The sequence below is a fragment of the Phoca vitulina genome, unplaced genomic scaffold (genome assembly GCF_004348235.1).
Source record: "Phoca vitulina isolate PV1807 unplaced genomic scaffold, GSC_HSeal_1.0 scaffold47, whole genome shotgun sequence".
Classification (NCBI taxonomy): domain Eukaryota; kingdom Metazoa; phylum Chordata; class Mammalia; order Carnivora; family Phocidae; genus Phoca; species Phoca vitulina.
The window spans coordinates 12,363,304-12,381,245 of record NW_022589750.1 but is presented as its reverse complement, the minus strand read 5'-3'; the positions used below and the strand labels follow the sequence as shown (position 1 = coordinate 12,381,245).

The window sequence follows — 17,942 nt, the reverse complement described above, 5'->3', positions numbered from 1 at the left end:
GATCTCTCTTGGGCGGATTTCAGCTCTGAGCCCAGCAACTATCTTCCTAAGGCCCTGGGCTCCATGCCCACCGCTCAGCACCGTGGACTTGCTTTCTCTCATCTGACCGACACGAGCAGACAGCAAAGCCACAGGCCTTGCGATGCCTCTCAGAGGCGCACAGCGACCCCAGGACAATCTGAAAGAGTCAATCAGCGCGGGACCCAGTTACCCATGAGTGTGACGGGAGGCTGTGGCAATATCCACACTCACCTGATTCTCCTTCCGAAACCTATTTAGGGGGACTTAGGTACACCCATTATCATTCTCAACCCCTATTTGTGAAACTAGAAAACATTTTTAAAAAGGAAAAAGAACACCATACCAATCCTTCTACTCCTCCCTAAGCACATGGATGTTTCTGGGTGGGGTGTGCCCTGGATGGTGTCTGCGATGGCCCACAAATGTCCTCCTGGCCACAGGCCTCACAGACACCCAGAGGGAATTCAGAGCAGTGGGGAGCTGCCTTTTGCCACAGACTCAGGCTGGGAAGCGGGATGCCCTGCCACGCGCTCTGGCGTGTTCTCACTCAGCATTCGCCGGGGAGCCATGGTCGGCCACATGAAATCAGGAGGCTATGGGAGCTTCTCTGCAACATTGGCAGTCAATTCTTAGGATCCGTTCCTTCCATGACTGCCCAAATTTCCTTACTCCTCCAAGCTTCTCTGATTCCTTGTCACTCACCCATGCCCCCGTGCCCAAAGCAAGCTAAGAGAGAAGGGAGACACAGGATTAAAGGAAGCTCAAGGATGAGCCAGTGAGGAGCAGCACTTTGAAAGAAATGCCCTGTAAGGTGTTTGACAAGTGGGCTGAGTCTACTACACAAAAGGCCCGCCACCCATAATCCTCCTCCAGAACTAAGATATTATGAGCATAGTAATCCTGTTTGGAAAGCAAGAGGCTGGAAACCAAGAGCAGAGCTCCTGCAAACCAGCCTAAAGCTTTCAATTCTTCATCAGATTGGGAGTAACTATGTAAAACCCTCACTCACCTGCTGAATGTCCCATGTCCTCAACTCCATATATTTAAAAAAATATTTCTGCTTCCATTCCCAAGGCAATATCAACTCTGTGGGCACCACGAACCCAGGACCCCACTGAAGCCCAACACAGATCCACTGACATGCTGAGCTGCTTTGATCCTGCACCTCAGGGTCAGGGTGAGCTGTCCTGATCTAGGTTACACTGCTTGACTGCAAAAGGTTCTGCTCAGATTTGAACTGCCAACTCAACTACTTTAGTATTTAGTTTATTTTTTCATCCGCCTTTCTAAATATATCCAATTTCTTGGTCACCATAAAAAAATTAACATTCTTAGACAAACATCTGAAAAAATGACTGTTTCCCATCAACCTCCACTTAATCCACTTCTGAAAAGTCCCCAACGACTGTCTGCTAAGTGGTTACATTTCCCTCTCACCCTCCATGGTGCCAAGCCTACGCTCGGATGAGCTGGCAATTAAAGTGGCTTCTACGGTGCCAAGCTCTTTACCCGGGTACTACTGGCACCACCCCCTGCCCACAACTGGAAGCTGAGGCCAGGTGTTCTAGCCTACAGTCGAGGCCCCTGAGTCCCAGCGGAAATGCTAGAGCCCAAGGACCCTTCGGCACCTGGAAGGACTGAGAACGGTGCAGAGCAGGGACCGGCACCTCTGCAGTTCTGTGGGTCTGCACGTACTGCCTGGGGGCCTTCACAGGGCCCAGCCCCTGAAGACCGCAGGGTGTAGGCATATTTCCTAGGGGTGGGAGGGGTGAATTCGGGGGGGCAGGAATGATTGCCAGTTTGTTAGTGTAGCTTTACCAGAAAATTACAGCAAGTGACAGAAACACAGGTAGGCCCCAAGGTAATCATAGCTCAGAACTTTCATGTAACGAACTTGGGGGTAGGGAGCTTTCAACCCAGCAGGATGGCTGTCTAGGATGAGCTTTATCCCACTGCAATCCCTGATCCTTATACCAGGCAGGTCCCAAGGTGGACCACCCTGCTTCGCTCAAAATTACACGGGACCTGGCCAGTGCTCGGGATGACCAGGGAGTTGAAGAAGGAACTCATGAAGGGACAACAGGCCTCAACCCCTGGGTGGAGGCACAGAGCTCCATTAGTTCAGCTGGGTGGAAACAGCTCTGCACAATCCTCCTCGGCTCCCGGAGACCAGAGCCTTGTGGCTGCCCGTTTCAGACCTTCAGAACTCCACTGAAGGCTACAGGGGTGTCATGTACCAATACGCAGCCCACTGCCCCCCAAAATTCAGAGGTTGCAGAGACCACGTGGAAAACACTAGCTGTGGCAAAGTGATGGCAGTACAGGGGTTACAAGGATGACCCCTCGAGCCAGCCTGGCTGGGGTCGCGTCATGGCTCAGCCACTTACTTACCAGCCTGGGTAAGGGACCTCCCCACTCTGGGCCTCAGTCTCCTCATCTGTAAAATGAGGGTATATGAGTGTCCACCTCACAGGTCTGTTATGAGGTCAGCTGAATTAATGCATGGAAATGTGTGTGCAATCCCTAGAGAAGTGTAAGTGCTCAGTAAATGCAGTTGCCATTGGCATCAAGATGACCCAGAACTAACTAAATTAAGCTCCTGGGCCAGGAATTAGTTTCACGGCAGTCAGATTTCCAAGGTTGTCTGAAAGAGTCCCTGGTTTATGAAAACTGGTTTCTTCCAAATGAAGGAAATTCATTAAACATAGAGCTTGCTGGAGTTAAATTTTTATGCTTTCATAAACCCTTTGGTTTAATGACATTAACAAACAGGAAAAAAGGAACCCCGACTTTGTCATAAGAAGTCAGGATCCCATATGCCAAGGTGCGTACCAGAAAATGCAGCCACCGTAACAGTCATCGAGGTCAACACAGCAAGGAGAGAGCAGACAAGTGCCCAAATGTCCCTGCTCCCCTTTTTTCACACCCAGAGAGGAGCAGGATGAAAACAAACCCACCTAGCAAGGTTCCCCCCATGAAAACAACGACAGCTGCCAACAAACTGCATTTTCATGCACCGTTTTACAACCCAAGCCAGCAATCTAGGACACGAAGAAAAGAGAGAACTACACACCGTCTTGTACACTTCTGGGATTCCTTGTGCACCTGACACAACATCGCATGCCAGCCTTGGTGTCCTGGCCCTGGGGACCACTTTGCCTGAGGCAAATATGGCACCAGGTTAATGGGATCCATCCTCGGCCCACGGGCCGGCTTTCTGTGGGGAGAGCGCACATCTGCATTCAGTCTGGCAAGTCGTTAACAGAATCAGAATGCAAAGTAAATTAGAAATCAGCACCAATTGTGCCCAGCTAACTCAGGATGATGATGGTGGGAAAAGACATTCCAGAGCAAGCCATTTATTTGAGAGCAATATAGTATTCAGGGTAGGTATTCAGGCCACTTTCCTGACCAGGTGAAGCTGATCATATTGACAATCCCAACTTTCTGGGAGTTTCTCAAAATTCTGAAAGACCGACCCCCTTTGATTGCACTCTGCAGTGCACAGGGCCGTACTGCCGGGCCCCTGGGCTGCTAGGCCCCTCCGGCCTCTAAGTGCTGGCTGGCCCGGGTCAGCTCCTCCGTGTCTCACCGTCAGCAGTAAGGGTGGCCAAGAGAGCAAGACACGAAGGTAACTCAGCCCCAGCGCCTTGCTGTGGTGTCCGGGCGCATGCTCCAAGCAAAGAGAAGCTTCCAAGTGGAAGAAAGGAATTGTGTCCTGACTGGCCACATTTCCAGAGTAGGAAATACATCTCCTATGTAAAACAAGGTCAGAGGGGGTCAGTTTTCTTTGAAAATGGCATAGAAGAAGAACTTTAGTATGTTTACAAATTTTGCATTTTATACCGAAATGCTTAACTGCTAGTTTCAGACAGAATCGGGAAGGCAAGATTGACGGTATAAAAAGGGAGTGGGGGAAAAAAATCTAGCTCATGATTTCTAGCATTTGGAGATCAGCTCATACATAGAAGGGAGAGCCCAGCATCACTGTGAGCTCCAGTAGAAAGTAGGACAAGTCACAAAGAGAGAGTGAGGTCAGAAAAGGAAGAAGGCGAGATAGCCCCCCTCAAGTAGAAACCACAGATCACACAAGGTCTAGAAATGCGAGTGCACCGCCTAATAGAAAAGTAGGCACTCACAGTCCTGTCTACTCTCTTAATTGACAGGGAAGTGACCTGAAGCATGACCTTACGCTAATAAGCCACATCAACGGGTGTGAAGAAGTTAGAGAGTTCAGGCGTTCACACACTAAGTTCGTCTGCTTGTATTTTCATATACCACAGACTACGGAGCTCTAGACCTAAGTTAAAAAAGAGGATCAAGGGTAGAAAAGTCCCTTCATGGGTGTTACTTGGGCCTGGACAGCCAGAAAGTTCATGGGGTCTCACTGCGACTTTGAAATTCAGCTATTCCCTTATTCCACTGAGAGGCTTTTAGAACCTCAAAGTGGAAACAAGACTATCTTCAAGAAATCAACTCTGAGCAGAAATGTCACTTTAATGTTATTTTATTCCTCATCCTTTAGCCAAAATTCTGATGGAATCTGTTCCTAAGATTCCTTTTTTTCTCTCAACCAATTATAAAAAAATAAAGTAAATGGAACCATCCGTAAAAACAGGTTGTTGGGAAGTTACTCAGAATCACACACAGAAATTAAACCATTAACAGCCAAACCCGAAAATCAACAGAGGGTAGCTGAAAGCCCTCCAAAGTTAAAGAATAAAAATGATTTCAGGCCTGAAAGAAGGATTAGGCATGAAATAATTTGTCATGTTATGCACAAGAAAATCAGGCTAAAGGGCAGAGAGGAGTTCCAACTGGAAGGCAGGTCGCTGAAATCATGCAGCAAGGAGTGGCTTAGTATCACCAAAAGCAGTTAGGATCCCGTTCTCACAAACCTACACCGCTCTTGTATTTCGTAAGTGACGACCAGCACTTAACAGCTGGTCTATTAAAGGTGACATAAGCTATGGGTCATGCTTATGACCCACATCTGAAAAGACGTATCTATTTTCAGAAAGTAAAAGCAGACTAAACCTGCTCTCTTTGGGTCTTAAGCGTATGAGAAGCAGCAGCTAAGGGCCGTCTCTGACTGGAAAGAAAGAACAATATCCTACCTCAGATGACAGCTACTTTGCCAGTGGCGGGTCCCGGTGCCAACGTCTTCTCTGGTCTCTTTACCTGGGGCAGAGTGACTACGGCCAGAGGACACCTTCAGGTCAGCAAGCCCTCCCTGGAGCGCCGGAACAAGCCAGCGAGGAGCGGCCTGGACGGTGTATTTTGGGATGCCAGCCTTAGGGCCCCCGGTTTAAAGGAATACAGGCTGGCATTAGTAAAGATAAAACCAAAAGGAAGGCCCGAGACTGTTTCAGACCGGGCTCCTGAGCGTGCACTCCTGGGAAGAGCAACCACGCTGAAGCAAGCCTGCTCTCCAGTGAGCCGCTGAGCACACAGCAGCCCCAGCCAGGGAGGGCGGGAAGAGAGGGGCCAGCACAGCTCCAGACCCTGCAGGGCAGGCACCTACACAGGAGCGGGGCACCAGAGCCGAATCGTTCAGGACGGGCCAGAGTCCTAGCTCGGCTTCTAAGGACAGCACTTCGGATGTCTACCTAGCAGCCTGCCGCAGAAAAACGATTTTGGTGTCTAACATGCTTTATAAAACGAATTAAGTATTACTGGAGGTTGCAGGAGTGATCTCACCCTCTTTCCTAGAAAACACACAAGAGGCCCTGACCGAAACCAGACAGCACACTCACTGTGCGGGTGAGGCAGAAAAAACACCAACGTGGCACTCGGGGGGCTGGGTTCGAGTCCACCTTGTCGTGTGCTTGCTGTACAACATGCGCAAATTTACTCATGACCTGCAACTATGCGGACGATTATTCCAATAAGACACATAGGAAACACCTTGTACATTTTAACATCCTGAACAAACATGCTCCTGACTCCTAAACTCACGGAGTAAAGGCGGCCCCCAGAGAGGAGCTGGGAAAGGAACTAACCATGGCAGCCAGGCGGGTGGCGTTAAGGGCTGGTCATGTTCAGTACATTTGGTAAAAAGACCAGACGTATGACTTTATAGCCACACCTCATATATCAAATGCCATCCAGTACCAGACTCGGCTAAGACTGGGATGTAAGGCAATGAATGAAGTAGACATGGTTTCTGACCTCGTGGAGCTCACGGCCTAGATGGGGAGACTGACAATAAACAAAGAAACACAAAAATTAAATGATTAGAATTGTGATAATGAAAGAAACAATCATTGTGTGGTTTTAACACAGTGGTGGCCTGTCTAAAGGATAAGCCTCGCATGAAGCTTTAATTCAAAGTCAAAACAATTCAAACCACTATGCTGGCCACACAACACACAACACAACCTGGCCCAGGGCAGCTGCTAGTTTCTGACTCCTGAGTTTTACATTATTACCTTAAAAAATTACATATAATAATGAATATGACAGACAAGGTACCCAGCTAAATATAAAGTCAGGAATCCGGTGTGTTTATAATTTTTTTAAGATTTATTTATTTTATATTGAGAGAGAGAGAGAAAGCATGAGCAGGAGGGACAGAGGAAGAGGGAGAGAGAGAATCCCAAGCAGACTCCACACTGAGCACAGAGCCCAAAGTGGGGCTCGATCTCACAACCCTGAGATCACAACCTGAGTTGATACCAAGAGTTGGACACTTAACCAACTGTGCCACCAGGTGCCCCAAGAATCCAGTGTGTTTAAAAGGAGCTGGTAGGACTCAAGCCAGTGTATCTAATAGGAACTGTGCACAGGTATCAGCTTCATAAATAAGAAGAAAACACAGTAAACAATACTGTACTCCAACTTGGGCACAATTACTCACTATATCTGCTATAGTATAAATTCACTCCACAAACATTTACTGAGCACCTACTGTGTGTCAATTGTTCCAGGCTTTGTGGTACAATGAGCAAACGGGAAGTAAATTGTTGTCCTCGTGGAGATGACATATCAATGGGAGAGACAAACAATAAAGAAGATAAGCAAATAAAATGTACATCAAAAGGATTCCAAGACAATGGTGGAATGGGAGGCACCAGGAATCCATCTCCCTACCTACTCAGTAACTGCACTTGCAGAATCTGTCCTGTATAACTGTATATTTTAGAGCTCTGGAGTCTCCTGAAGGCTTGCAAGTTCCCTGAGAAGGCCTAGCTGGCAAGTTGTGGTTAATTTCGGTCAATTTCAGCTGCAAACACAGTAGCCGCTACACAACCTCCACCGGAGGGGCATGCAGTTGTGCCTGCCATGCTGCAGCAACTTGCACACAGCTCGCTGGAATGAGGCAAAAAAGACTCTGTCCTCTCAATATCAGGGATTTGTGTCTGACTGCTGATTGCTGCTTCTGATCAGAGCAGTGCAGACAGAGGTGGGCAGCCGTGTGGCTTGTAGCAAGCCTCTTCACCTCCAGATGAGATGCCTGCCAGGGTACCTTCAGGGCTCGCAGCATTTTATCCTCCCTTCATTTCCCTCTTTTTCTCCTTTTAGGAGCCAGTAATTAAAGAGTAGTACATTCAAAAGCAACTGAATACATGGGGAAAATTAGAAAGTGACCATGAATGTCCAGGAAAAGGCACATGCTCAGAAAAGACCTGAGAAGACCTTAATTAAGTTCATAGATCAGACTGATCCTAGGCACAAAGACAGCCTACAAAAATAAATATGCCAATTAATTAGTTAACAAAAAACAGCAAACACTAGGGAATGGAGAAAATCTGATTCCAGAGTTACCATATTATTAGATTAAAATGTCCAGTTTTCAACAAAAAAGTCAAAAGGCATACAAAGAAATAGGAAACCATGGCCCATTCAAAGAAACTGTCCCTGTGAAAGAACTACAGATTTGCCTGACAAGGTATTAAAACAACTGTCTAAAGCTGCTCAAAAAACTAAAGAAAGACCTAGAGAAAATCAAGCAAATAATGTATAAAAAGAATGGAAATACCAATAATGAGACAGAAAACCTAAAAAGAAAGCAAAAGGAAACACTGGAGTTAAAAAGAATAACAGAAATGAAAAATTCACTAGGGCGATTCAAAAGCAGATTTGAGCATGCAGATGATAGAATCAGCGAACCTCAAGATAGGGCAATGGAAAGTATTGAATCTAAGAAATGAGGGAAAAAGACTGAATGAAAGTGAACAGAATGTAAGGGACCCACAAGACACATCAAGCCGACCAGCATATATTGTAGGAGCTTCAAAAACAGGAGAAAGAGAGAGAGGCAGCGAGAGTATTTGAAGAATTAGTGGCTGAAAGCTTCTCAACTTTGCTGAAAGACATGAATATAAATACCCAAAAAAACTCAATGTACTCAGGTAACATGAACTCAAGAGACCCATACCAAGACATATTATAATCAAACTTTCTAAAGGCAAATACAGAGAACCTTGAAAGCTGGAAAAGTGACTTGTCACACACGAGAGATCCTCAATAAGATTATCAACACATTTCTCATCACATATAAGGCAGTGGACAATATATTCAAAGTGCTAAAAGAAAAAACTGTCAACCAAAAATCTTGTATCTGGCAAAACTGTCCTTCAAAAGTGAGGGAAAAATTAAGACATTCCCAGATAAACAAAAGCTGAGATAGTTATCACTACATCTGCTCTGCAAGAAATGTCATGGGAGTCCTACAAGGTGAAATGAAAAGACACTAGACAGTACCTCCAAGCCATGTGGAGAAATAAAGATTTCAATAAAGGTAAATACACGCAAAAATATAAATACTAGAATTATGATAACAACAGTTTGTAACTCCACTTTCTGTTTTCTACATATTTAAAAGACTAACACATTTTTAAAAAACAATTTTTAGTTTAAAAGCTAATATTATTGTAACTTTGGTCTGTAACTCCAAATCTTGTTTCCTACATAATTTTTTTTTTAAGATTTTATTTATTTGACAGAGAGAGACAGCGAGAGAAGGTACACAAGCAGGGGGAGTGGGAGAGGGAGAAGCAGACTCCCTGCTGAGCAGGGAGCCCGACGTGGGACTCGATCCCAGGACCCCAGGATCATGATCTGAGCCGAAGGCAGACGCCTAACGACTGAGCCACCCAGGCGCCCTACATAATTTTTTTTTAAAGATTTTATTTATTTATTTGAGAGAGAGTGTGAGTGCACAAGTGGGGGGGAGAAGCAGAGGGAGAAGCAGGCTCCCCACTGAGCAGGGAGCCCAACATGGGGCTTGATCCCAGGACCCTGAGATCATGACCCGAGCAGAAGGCAGACACTTAGCCAACTAAGCCACCCACAGACCGCATTTCCCACAATTTAGGCAACTAATGCATTTAAAATTATTATTAGTTTAGCCTTTGGGGCACACAATGTATAAAGATGTAATTTTGTGACATCAGCAACCAAAGGCAGACAGAGCTGTAAAAGGAGACAGAGCTGTAAAAGGAGAATTTTTGTCTGTTATTGAAGTTAAGTTAGTATAAAATCAAATTACAATGTTATAACATTAGGATGTTAAACAATCCTGATGGTAACCACAAAGAAAATAACTATAGAACATACACAAAAGGAAATGAAAAGAGAATCAAAACATTTCACTACAAAAAAATCAACTAAATGTAAAAGAAGACAATAATAAAGGAAATGGGTGGGAAGCAGAGAACAAATAGCACAACTGTAGAAGTCAGTCCTTCCTTTCCTGTAATTACTTTAAACATAAATGGATTAAACTCTCCAAAGGACAGAATTTGGCAGAATAGATAAAATCACATCATCAACTATATGCTGCCTACAAGAGACTCACTTGAGATCCAAAGACACAAACAGGCTGAAAGTGAAAGGATGGAAAAAGATACTCCATGCAAACAGTAAGAGAGAGCAGGGGCAGCTACACTAGTATCAGACAAAATGGACTTTAAATATATGAAGTAACAACTGACAGATTTGAAGGCAAAACAGTCCTATAAGAGTAGTTGGAGACTTCAATATCCCACTCATAAAAGAACAACCAAAATAAGGAAATAAAGGACTTAACACAATAAGCCAACTAGGTCTAAGAGACATATAAAACACTATCCAACAACAATAGCATACACATTGTTCTGAAGTACACATGGGGCAATTTCCAGGATATACATATGTTAGGCCACAAATTCTCAAATTAGTCTCAATATTTAAAAGACAGATATCATATAAAGTACCTTCTGTGACCACAATAGGATATAGTTGAAAATCAATAACAAGAGATATTAGAAAATAGAGATAAATAAAAACAAAAATATAATACACCAAACTTATGATATATAACAAAAAGAGTGCTAAAAGGGAAATTCATAGCTATAAATATGTATATTATAAAACAAGAAAGATCTCAATGATCTAATTCCACAATTAAAAAAACTAGAAAAAGAACAAACTAAAGTCAAAGCTAGCAGCGGGACGCCTGGGTGGCTCAGTCAGTTATGTGCCTGCCTTCAGCTCAGGTCATGATCCCAGGGTCCTGGGATCGAGTCCCGCATCGGATGCCTTGCTCGGCAGCGAGCCTGCTTCTCCCTCTGCCTGTCGCTTCCCCTGCTTGTGCTCTCTCTCTCTGGCAAATAAATAAGTAAAATCTATTTTAAAAAAAGATTAGAGCAGAGATAAATGAAACAGAATAGAAAATAGAAATCAATGAAACCAAAAGTTGATGCTTTGAAAAGGTCAACAAAATTGACAAACCTTTAGCTAGATGGACTAAAAAAAAGAGAGAAAAATAGACTCAAATTACTAAGCTCAGAAGAGAAAGTGAGGACATTACTACTGATTCTACAGAACTAAAAAGGATTACGAGAGTACTATGAACATTATACACCAACAAATTGGATAACCTAGATGAAATCGACATATTCCTAGAAACACAAAACCTACCAAAACTTAATCACTAAGAAATAGAACATCTGAATAGACCAATAACTACTAAAGAGACTGAAACCATAATAAAAAATGTCAACAAAGAAAAAGCCACCTGGGTGGCTCAGTCAGTTGAGCATCCAACTCTTGATTTTGGCTCAGGTCATGATCTCAGGGTCATGAGATCACGCCCCATGTCAGGTTCCACATTCAGTGTAGAGCCTGCTTAAGATTCTCTCTCTCCCTTTACCTCTCCCTGCTGCTTGTGCATGCCCCCCCCCAAAAAAAAAGAAAAAGAAAAAAGTCCCAGATCCAATGGCTTTACTGGTGAATCCTACCAAACATTTAAAGAACTAATGCCACTCCTTCTTTTTTTTTTTTTTTTTTAATATTTTATTTATTTATTTGACAGAGAGAGACACGGCGAGAGAGGGAACACAAGCAGGGAGAGTGGGAGAGGGAGAAGCAGGCTTCCCGCGGAGCAGGGAGCCCGATGCAGGGCTCGATCCCAGGACCCTGGGATCATGACCTGAGCTGAAGGCAGACGCTTAACGACTGAGCCACCCAGGTGCCCCCTAATGCCACTCCTTCTTAAACTTTTCCAAAAAATTATAGAGACTACTTCCAACTCATCAAGGAGATCAGCACTACCCTGATACCAAGAAAAACAACAAAAGAACAACTACAGACCAACACCCCTTTTGAAAACTGATGCAAAAATCCTCAACAAAATAACAAACTGAACTCAGCAGCATATTTAAAAAAATGACCAAATGGGGTATGTCCCTAAAATGCCAAGAATGGTTCAACATATTAAAATTGATCAACGTAATATGCCACATCAACTAGAGGAATAAAACCACATAACCATCTCAATTGACACAGAAAAGCACTTGACAAAATTTAACACCCTTTCATGATGAATACACTCAACAAAATAGGAATAGAAGGAAACTACCTCAAATTAATAAAAACTATATATGAAAAACCCACAATGAACATCATATTCAATGGTAAAAGACTGTAAGCTTTTCCTCTAGGATCAAGAACAAAGCATGGATGCCCACTTCACCACATAGTATTGGAATGAGGCAAGAAATAAAAGGCATCTAAATTGGAAAGAAGTAAGTAAAATTATCTCCATTTGCAGATGATATGATCTTATACATAGGAAACCCTAAAGACTACACAAAAAGGTGTGAGAATAAATAAATACAGCAAAGTAGCAAAATACAAAGTCCACACACAAAAGTCAGTTGGTATTTCTATGTGCAAACAATGACCAATCTGAGAAGGAAATTACAAAAACAATTCCACTTACAATACAGCTGAAAAAAATTAAATACTTAATAACTTAACCAAGGAGGTAAAGACTTGTAAAATGAAAACTACAAAATACTCCTGAAAGAAATTAAACAAGACATAAGTAAACGGAAACACATCCCATATTCATGGAGTGGAACACTTAATATTATTAAAATGTCAATAGTACCCAAAGTGCTCTACAGATTCAATTCAATCCCTATCAAAATCCCAGAGACATTTTGCAGAAACAGAAAAACTCATCCTAAAATTCATATGGAATCTCAAATGTCTCCAAATAGCCAAAACAACCTTGAAAAGAACAAAGCTGGAAGACTCCTATTTCCCAATTTTGAAACTTACTCCAAAGCTACAGTAATCAAAACAGTGTGTTTTGGCATAAAGATAGACATATAGACCAGTGGAACACAACAGTAAGTCCAGAAATAAACCCTTCTATATATGGTCAAATGATTTCTGACAAGGGAACCAAGATCATTCAATGGGAGAAATGACAGTCTTTTCAACAGATGGTCCTGGATATCCACAGGCAAAACAACAAAGCTGGACCCTTACCTTATTCAAAAGTTAACTCAAAATGGGTCAAGGACCTAATTCTAAGACCTAAAACAATAAAACTCTTTGAAAAAAAAACACAGGGCAAAAGCTTCACAACATTGGATTTAGCAACGATTTCTATGATATGACTCCAAAGGCACAGACAACAAAAGAAAAGCTAGACAAACAACTTCATGAAAATTTTAAGAATTTGAGCATTAAAGGACACTATCCACAGAATAAAAAGGCAACTTACAGAATAGGAGAAACTATTTTCAAATTATATATCTAATAAGGGATCAATATCCAGAATATATAGAAAACTCATAGAACTCAAAAACAAAGCAAAACAAAAACAAACAACCTGACTCAAAAATGGGCAAAGGACTTGAATAGACATTTCTCAATAGGAGGTATACAAATGGCCAATAAGTACATGAAAAGATGCTCAAGATTACTACCTACTAGTGAAATGCAAATGAAAACTATGAGATACTACTTCACATCCTTTAGGATGACTACTACCACAAAAGCAAAAAATAACAAGTGTTTGGGAGGATGTAGAGAAGTTGAAAGCCTTGTGCACTGTGGGTGGGAATGTAAAATAGTAGAGATGCTGAAAAAACAGTATAAAAGTTCCTCAAAAAATTAAAAATAGAATTACCATACAATCTAGCAATTTCACTTCTGGATGTATACTCCAAAAAATGGAAAACAGGGTCTCAAAGAGATATGTGCACACCCATGCTCATAGAAGCATTATTCACCATAGATAAACATGGAAGCAACCAAAGTGTCCATCAACCAATGAACGATAAGCAAAATATAGTATATATACAAAGGAATATTATTCAGCCTTAAAAAGGAAGGAAATTCTGCAATATGCTACAACATGGATGAACCTTGCAGACATTATGGGTAAGTGAAATAAGCCAGTCACAAGAGGACAAGTACTTTATGATTCCACTTATATGAGATACTTAGAGCAGTCAAATACTTAGAGATAAAAAGTAGAATTGCAGGGGCACCTGGGTGGCTCAGTTGGTTAAGCAACTGCCTTCGGCTCAGGTCATGATCCTGGAGTCCCGGGATCGAGTCCCGCGTCGGGCTCCTTGCTCAGCGAGGAGTCTGCTTCTCCCTCTGACCCTCCCCCCTTCATGCTCTCTCTCTCTCAAATAAATAAATAAAATCTAAAAAAAAAAAAAAAGTAGAATTGCAGTTGCCAGGGGCTGGGGTGGGAGCAGGAAGGGATGGGAGTTATATTTTAATGGGTACAGAGTTCCAGTTTTGCAAGATAAAGAGTTTTGGAGATGGATGGTAGTGATGGAGGCACAACACTACGAATGTATCTAATACCACTGAGCTGTACACTTAAAAATGGTTAAATGGTAAACTTTGTGGGGCACCTGGCTGGCTCAGTCAGTGAAGCATGTGACTCTTGATCTCAGGGTTTTGAGTTCAAGCCCCATGTTGGGTGTAGAGATTACTTAAAAATAAAATCTTAAAAAAAAAAAAAAAGATGGTAAACTTTATTGTGTGTATTTTATCACAAAAAGAAAAAATAAGTATGTCATTCACAAAGGATTAAACACTAAATGCTGCCCAATTTCATGTAGGCTCATGGTTGAAATCAGATTATCTGAAATTCTAACAAATGACTGTCTTAGTTTCCTCATGGATTTAGATAAATCATCTGCCCCTGTTCACTGTCTCTGTTAGACAATCTGCCTTACTGTAATTCGTTTAGGATGATGCTTCACCCTGAATTCCAAGTTATTTTTAGAACTGAAAAACATTATTGTGAAATTTAACTAGGAAATGCCCTTTATTCTGAAGCAGTTTTTACAATGCTTGTACTTAAAATTTGTAGTGCACTGACTTTTATGCCAGAAAACATAAAGGAAGGAATTTCACAAACTGAAAAGGCAAAAGCAGAAGGAAAGCAGAATAACCTGAGAGGGGTTTTCCATAGCCAACTTCTAAGCTTTCATTTAAAAATAGCCTGGCGAGTGCCTGATCACTTTATTTTCAGTGTCCTAGCAAATTGCTCCCCGAGACATAGCTATGTCTCCTCAGGACAGGCCCACGGTAGGGAGTCAAAAAATTTTATTTCAACCACTCTTAGATTTCCCACTTTTCCCCAAACATATTTTTCCTCTTATTTCTCTCTCAGAGCCTTTCAGGCTTAAAAAATATATATTTGGCAAATTCCAGAATCTATATTAAAAGGAAAAACACTTGCAATTGAAAACATCTTTTATACATTCACTGTATTTGTTGTCAGTGTGTAACAGTATAAGGGCTATCTTTTACACTGCAATAAAATATACACTGTTACACAATGAAGCTTTTTTTTCCTGGTGATATAAAAGTTAATAAGCTTAACCACAGAATGAGGTAAAAGCAAACAAATTTTAGAGGCAATTTTAGGAGTCAAGAAATGAAAGATTAAAGTCTCTTTCCTTCCACGGCAAAATGCTGATGGCTGTTGAGGTTGGGTACAGGGTACACAGGGGTTCACTGTATTATTCAAGTTTTGTGTATCTTTGAGCATTTCCATAATTTCTACTTCACTCTCAACTTTGCTAAAAATGGAGTTAGAAAAGTAAACAATTAGCTACACTGAAAGTATCAACTTTGTAAAATAAAATTAGCTAATAAATACCACCAACTAGAACACCAAAAAGGACAAACTGACCAATGTTAAGTTACAGTGGCACCTATGTGGGGCAGCATGGTGGGTGGGGTCTTGATTTGGACCTTTCCTGGGACTTGAGACCAGGTGACTACAGAGTAAATCATCAGACTTTTCCAGGCTTCCCCTCCTGATGTATTTTCCAAACGAGCTGGCTCCAAGCCGCATTACTCATCCTCGTCTAATCACTACCTACATTAGAAGCACCTGTTAAAATCCAGCTCCAGGGCCCCACCCAGTAAAGACCTTTGAAATCAGTAATACCAGAAAAGGTGAGACCTAGGAATCTGGACTCTTGATGCCCGCCTCCAATGATTTTCTAAAAATATTTTATTTATTTATTTGACAGAGAGAGCAAGAGAGCACAAGCAGGGGGAACAGCAGAGGGAGAGGGAGAGGCAGGCTCCCCACCAAGCAGGGAGCCCAATGCAGGGCTCGATCCCAGGACCCTGGGATCATGACCTGAGCCGAAGGCAGATGCTAAACCATCTGAGCCACCCAGGAGCCCCTCCTCCGATGATTTTAATAGATACTAAAGTTAGAAGCCCCTGAAGATCTCTGTAATTGTCTATCAACAAAGATGTGCCACTCTGAGGGTAACAAGGGCTATCTGCCAACTTCCATTCACAGGGTCAGGGGTAACTCCTTTTTTTCTAGATTCCATCAACAAGAGTCCAGAAGAGGCCCTCCACCCCCACCCCTACCCCAATGCCCAACCCCGCCACCCCCATCTGCCCGGAAACCACTGGGACCAATCTCATCATAATTTTTATCTGTTTACATCAGTCACCACAGGAAGTCCAGGTCTCTTGAGACATCCCCGGGCTCCTAAAGCACTCTGCGCACTCCCTTTTCTGACCCCACCTCCCACCCTTCCCCATATTAACCCGTGGTTCTCTTGTAAAATAAAATTAGCTAATAAATAAATAAATAAATGATTTGCTCATCAGCAAAATCATGCATCTTCAACTCAAATCTTCTACTCTGGACAGCCCCTTCACCTTCCTGTTCCAACGATGTCTGGCTCCTCCTGAGGACAGATTCCCCTGCAGACCTCTGCAGTGGTGGCTGTTTTCTCCCCCATACCCCTCACAAACTCGCTCAAAGGTACGGTGGAGCCGTCTTTGCTCCTCACTATTCCTCCCTTTCTCCCTAAAACTGCCCAGCTGTGCCTCTTCCTTGTCAGAAGATGTCACACACTGCATTATAAGCACTTGCTTTCCTCTTGGTCACCACCACCCCCACACCCCAGCATTACTTAAAAAGATTTTTAGCTACTCACTGTTACTCTCTCCAGCACATTTCCTGTCATCAGAATTCTTAGAGATTTTATATACACATGGGTGCTCCTACCTATGCCTTAGTTCTGTGACCTATCCTCCATTATCTTGTCCTCCACCACTTTGGCCATTCCCCTAGTCAAACAGCAGCCCTTTATAATCTTCACTTCAAACACCCCGTTCTGGCTATTCTTTCTCCTTTGTGAATTTATTATCATACAGATCACATCTAAACATGTCAACCCAACAGTGTTAATAATTATTACTGCTTTAATACGATCTTACGACTTTTACAAAAATTAAGAGAAAACATATTTACAGTCTTTTATAACTACCCACAAGTTAATCATTTCCAGGGCTCTTTATTTCCACCTGCAGATACAACATATAGTCTGGAGTCATTTCCTTTTGGCCTAAAGGATCCCTTAGTATTTCTTGAAAGATAAGCCTGTAATCAAGAGATTACCTCTTTGCTTACGTGAGAATATATTTTACTTTCATTTTTAAAGGATGGTTTTAGATATAAAATTTAATATAGAATTTGGTGTTGACAGTTTTTTCGTTGAACATTGGAACTGCACTGTTCTGTGACAAGCATTCTTTTTTCCTTTTTTTTTTTTTTTTTTTTAAAGATTTTATTTATTTATGTATTAGAGAGCGAGCGAGAGAGAAACAGCATGAGAGGGGAGAAGGTCAGAGGGAGAAGCAGGCTCGCCGCTGAGCTGGGAGCCCGATGCGGGACTCGATCCCAGGACTCCAGGATCATGACCTGAGCCGAAGGCAGTCGCTTAACCAACTGAGCCACCCAGGCGCCCAGCATTCTTTTTTTCAATTATTAATACACTTTATTTTTTAGAGCTATTTTAGATTCACAGCAAAATTGAGCAGAAAGTACAGTTCTCTTATATCCCTTCTCCTTACAGGTGCACAACCCCCCGCACTATCACCATCCCCCATCATGGTGGTAAATGTTACAACTGATGAACCTGTGTTGACTCTTCATTTATGTTATGGTTTACTGATGGTGCACATTCCATGGGTTTTGAAAAATGTATAATGACATATGCCCACCACTGTAGTATCATATAGAATAGTTTCACTGCCTTAAGTATTCTCTGGGCCTGTTGATTCATCCCTTCCTCCCCCCCCCACCCCAACTCCTGGCAACCACAGATATTTCTACTGTCTCCATAGTTTTG

The 17,942-nt window shown here is 42.5% G+C and overlaps 1 protein-coding gene across 3 annotated transcripts in view; it reads right to left on the bottom strand.

Annotated features, from left to right (window-relative positions):
• The window catches only part of DHRS7B (dehydrogenase/reductase 7B), a 68,017-nt gene that overhangs the window by 28,934 nt on the left and 21,141 nt on the right, over window positions 1-17,942 (bottom strand). The window lies entirely within an intron of this gene.